Source organism: Panulirus ornatus, chromosome 3 (genome assembly GCF_036320965.1).
Source record: "Panulirus ornatus isolate Po-2019 chromosome 3, ASM3632096v1, whole genome shotgun sequence".
In the NCBI taxonomy this organism is placed as follows: Eukaryota; Metazoa; Arthropoda; class Malacostraca; order Decapoda; family Palinuridae; genus Panulirus; species Panulirus ornatus.
The window spans coordinates 9,305,553-9,311,243 of record NC_092226.1 but is presented as its reverse complement, the minus strand read 5'-3'; positions in this window follow the sequence as shown (position 1 = coordinate 9,311,243).

The following is a 5,691-nucleotide window of genomic DNA, read 5'->3' as shown; positions in this document are numbered from 1 at the left end:
CCTTTTTTTTACACTTGGAAATTCATTTGTGTCTCAAAACATACCATAAGGAGAAGATGAAGGAAAGAAAAAAAACTTTGATTACACTTATAGTTAGAACAGACAAAGTAGAAGGTGGGAAAGTATAAAATGAGAACAGTGCAGGCATAATTACCCCCCCCCCCTGCAACCTCCCTTGCAACACACCCCCCCCCCACGACAACACCTCTATTCTTCTTCACAAATCACCGTTGGGCGAAATCGCCTAAATTACATTATAACGAGCTTGTTGTAATGGCTAATGCAATTATATAATTTTCTCGCGCGTGTTATTCTTTTTTTCATTTCCCTCTCGTTTTGAACTGTCCTTTATAGCAGTATTTTGTCCGGGTGTGATTACCTGGATAATTGTATTATCGTGATTATCATGACACAGTTCCAGGTTGTATAATCGTCACTGTCTCTTTTTCTAGATAATTGGTATAGTTATGACCCGTCGTTGGTGTTGTCTGTATGTATCTATCTATCTATTCATCTCTTATCTCTGACACCTTTTCCTAACTGGACCTCCCTCAAAGGAGGGGTGGCCATGGCAGTAGACCATGGGAACTCCTGTGCCACTTCTTAGCCTTCAGTGCCTCACCCTTAACAGGTCACTGGCAGAGAGCAGCTCTAGGTGGCGCTGTGTATGGAAAGGCTCCTGCCTAATGTTCCTGGAAAATTGTATGGGAGGGTATTGATTGAGAGGGTGACGGCATGTACAAGAGCATCAGACTGGGGAGGAGCAGTGCGGTTTCGGAAGTGGTAGAGGATGTGTGGATCAGGTGTTTGCTTTGAAGAATATGTTGTGTGGGGAAATGCTTAGAAAAAAACGGGAGGGATTTGTATGTGGCATTTATGGATCTGGAGAAGGGGATATGGGCAGGGTTGATAGAGATGCTTTGTGGAAGGTATTAAGAATATAAAAGGCAAGACTTTAATACTGTTGGATCAGATGGTCACTTATCAAGACATGGAGAAACGGAACAAACTTGAACAAGAATTCAGAAACGATTTAAGAGTAATATTGGGGAAACGAAGCATTTGAATTATTATGAGAGGTTCAAAGACTTTGAACTTTACATCCATAAAAAGAAGAGAGAGAGAGACATGTTAATCTGTGCTTAGCAACGAAGTGAGGGGCAAAAGAGAACGTGTATCCTTCTAAAGCATATCACCAAGGAAGATACAGAGTAAACAAGTCTGCTGTGATACCTCGGAACATACTAAGATATTTTTTTCATACAAATTCGCCATTTCCCGGATGGGCGAAGTAGCGTGAAGAACAGGCGACTGAGCATTTAAGGGAAAAAAATCCCCACTTGCCTACTTTCTATTTTCCTTTTTATGGAATATAATACAAAGAAGATATTGAACAAGAATTCAAGAAAATCTGTTGGGAAAGATGGAAAGATGATTCAAAATATTACCAAGGTAAACATAAGATCTACTTGAGATAAACAATGAAATTTTCAAAAGATGCCTTGATAAATGACAAAAAACAAATGGCCCCCATTAGTTTAACCCCCCCCCCCATGCAGACTACAAATAGGCAATTACTCACACTCACGCTGTTGTACATGTAATACCCAGAGGACGAAACAAATAAAAAAATGCAAGATGAGTTTTTTTTACGGTACAAGAATGGTCGCTGAATGAAATCGTGAATGAGGAAGTGATGATAAATATGGGGAAAATACAGAAGTATAAAGAAAATTGCACGGTAATATAGAAGGCTCAAGAGATGAAAGGGGGCTTAAAACTCCCTTCCCTGTGTGCAGGACAGAAAACAGGTTACAAAACAGAAAATAGGTAACAAAACAGAAAATAGGTAACAAAACAGAAAATAGGTAACAAAACAGAAAATAGGTAACAAAGCAGAAAGTAGGTAAGAGAACGGAAAATAGGTTAAGAAAACGGAAAATGGGTATCAAACAAAACAGAAAATAGGTAACAAAACAGAAAGTAGGTAAGAAAACGGAAAATAGGTTAAGAAAACTGAAAATAGGCACCAAAACAGAAAATGGGTAACAAAACAGAAAATAGGCAACGAAACAGAAAATAGGTAACAAAAAAATGGGTAATAACCCACTGTGCATTGTGTCCACCCTTGGTTCTCAGCCCTGGCCGGTAACAAAGACCGCCACGGCCAAGTTGCCTCAGCGCTCACGAGAAATGGAATTCGGGGAGGTGAGGGGGAGAGGGAGGGTCGTTTGGAATCTATGGGAAGCAGCGTGCCAGATGGTGGTGACGTATGGGTTTCCCCCCCCCCCCCCATTACGAAACGCTCCGGCGAATTTATCTCGAAAGTTTGCGCAGTGAGAGAGAGAGAGAGAGAGAGAGAGAGAGAGAGAGAGAGAGAGAGAGAGAGAGAGCTTCGTCCATTCAGGAACGTGGTCTACGTAGAAGCGCGCGCGCGTGTGTGTGTGTGTGTGTGTGAGAGAGAGAGAGAGAGAGAGAGAGAGAGAGAGAGAGAGAGAGAGAGAGAGAGAGAGAGGGAGAGAGAGAGAGAGAGAGAGAATTTTCGTCCATTCAGGAACGTGGTCTACGTAGAAGCGTGAGAGAGAGAGAGAGAGAGAGAGAGAGAGAGAGAGAGAGAGAGAGAGAGAGAGAGAGAGAGAGAGAGAGAGAGAGATTGTATGTGTGTGTGTGTTTGTGTGTGTGTGTGTGTGTATACATACATATACCGCTCGATTCATCCTGCCACTGCTATGATGATCCAGCGCTCTCGTCAGACAGCATGAGCTGGTTCTAAAAGATGTATTAAAGTAATGTATGATGTATTTACAAATATTAGATTTTTTTTGTTTACAGTTGTGTTCCTGATGATGTCATGTAGTTACAACCCTCGTTTACAGGTGCCTGGATCAGTCACTTATGTAAATCAGCGTGTAAATGTAATGGGTGAGTTTCATTTCCATTGGCTAACAACGGGAGAGAGAGAGAGAGAGAGAGAGAGAGAGAGAGAGAGAGAGAGAGAGAGAGAGAGAGAGAGAGAGAGAGAGAGCAAGAGGTCTTTGATATAGGCGATCGTGACCAGATTATATAGTAGGAGGTGTTCAGGACACTTATTATATAACCACGGGTGGGGGGGTGGGAGGGGGGGGCTTGTATATAGGCTTGTAGTATAGTGGAGAAATATATGAGGCCCGGTGCCTTGTGGTGTTGGTAAGGGGAGAGAGAGAGAGATATAGATTTTATAGATTTTTCTTCCTGTTGCTTGATGGTCGTATATAGTTAGGTATAGCCAGCTATACATGGTGTTCCTATGTCTGGCCCACGCTTGATTTTATTGTAGTGAGGAGCCTGACATGCCGTGCCCAAGCGTGGTGGGCGAGGAAGGAAGAAAGGGAAGGACAGCAAACTGGGCCGGAGGAGTGATACCTGACAGCCACTGAAGTGATGGCTTATCGCGCAACCTTTCAATATATTTATTAATTTATTTTGCTTTGTCGCTGTCTCCCGCGTTTGCGAGGTAGCGCAAGGAAACAGACGAAAGAAATGGCCCAACCCACCCCCATACACATGTATATACATACACGTCCACACACGCAAATATACATACCTATACATCTCAATGTACACATATATATACAAACACAGACATATACATATATACCCATGCACACAATTCACACTTCACTTTCAATATATTATATATATATATATATATATATATATATATATATATATATATATATATATATATATATATATATATATATATATATATATTATACCTGGGGATAGGGGGTTAAGTATACTTCCCACGTATTCCCTGCGTGTCGTAGAAGGCGACTAAAAGGGGAGGGAGCGGGGGGCTGGAAATCTTCCCCTCTCATTTTTTTTTAAATTTTCCAAAAGAAGGAACAGAGGGGGGCCAGGTGAGGATATTCCAAAAAAGGCCCAGTCCTCTGTTCTTAACGCTACCTCGCTGACGTGGGAAATGGCGAATAGTTTAAAAGAAAGAAAATATATATATATATATATATATATATATATATATATATATATATATATATATATATATATATATATACTTCCCTGGTCGGTGGCCGCTTACCACCTGCTAGCTACCTGCCAGAGAGAGAGAGAGAGAGAGAGAGAGAGAGAGAGAGAGAGAGAGAGAGAGAGAGAGAGAGATCCCTTCCTTAACGAAGCTAATTTTCCTTGACGATCTTGTTCCTCTTTAAGACGTCAGCTTACATACCACCGTCAGGAGGGCCTGGCCATTAAGACAAAGCCTTCCTGACACTCGTCAGCACTTTTATTTTACCTCAGTGACCCACAGCAGCAGCAGCAGGCCCTTTCTCCTCCCCCCCCTGCAGGAAAACGGCAGGAGAGGGGGTGGGAAAAGATACACTTTCCAGTATCTCGCCTGGCAGCACCCACCTACAGCCTCATGTACCCAAGTGCACCCACCTACACTCTCTCATGTATCCTCGTGCACCCACCTACACTCTCTCATGTATCCTCGTGCACCCACCTACACTCTCTCATGTATCCTCGTGCACCCACCTACACTCTCGTGTATCCTCGTGCACCCACCTACACTCTCATGTATCCTCGTGCACCCACCTACACTCTCTCATGTATCCTCGTGCACCCACCTACACTCTCGTGTATTCTCGTGCACCCACCTACACTCTCATGTATCCTCGTGCACCCACCTACACTCTCTCATGTATCCTCGTGCACCCACCTACACTCTCTCATGTACCCTCGTGCACCCACCTACACTCTCTCATGTATCCTCGTGCACCCACCTACACTTTCAGATGCCAGCACCCACCCACTTAACATCCTCCTTCATCCGTTGACGTGGACTACGCCAGCCAGCGCCCGCATCCACCCGACTGCACCCATGTACAACCTGAAAGATTCCCCCCCCCCCTCTCCCCAGCCCCTCTCCAGCACCCACCTACACCCACCAACAACATCCAGCACCCACCTCCAGCTGACTACACCCACACCCAAAAATCAAAGCACATAGGACCCACTTACACCCACCTTCACCCACCTACCCCCACCTACCTTCAACTGACTACTCCTACATACAACATCCAGATACCACAGCACCTGCTTACAGCCACTGACACCCACTTACCCCAGCCTGCACGCACCCACCTACACCCCTCTTAACCCCACCTGCACCCATCACCACCCACCACAGTAAGGCCCCCCCAAGGTCAATATACCCGGCTGTTGTTTCACCTTTAAATCTCAGTTCCTCTTTTGGTAAGTTTTTATATATGGCTCCGGCCTCTCCCAGCCTCCCACTCCCTCCCTCCCTTCCTCCTCTCACCCCCCTAGCTCTACTCTCCCTCAACCCCCCTCCCTCCAAGTTCTCTCCCCCTTGATCCCCCAGCTCTACTCTCCCTCACTCCCTGCACTCTCCTCTTTCACCCACCAGCTCTCATCTTTCTGACGCCAGATATTCTCTCTCTCTCTCTCTCTCTCTCTCTCTCTCTCTCTCTCTCTCTCTCTCTCTCTCTCTCTCTCTCTCCTCGTTCATTTATTCATGATTACCCCAAGACCTTTCCATGGGTTCCTGAAGCACAAGGCTGCGCTCCTCCCGGTAGCAGGGAAGTGTAGACGCCTCCTTTGGAGTGATAGGTTCTTTGAGGAGACTTGTGCTCCCAGTGATACAACCTCGCCAAAGATAACTTTTCA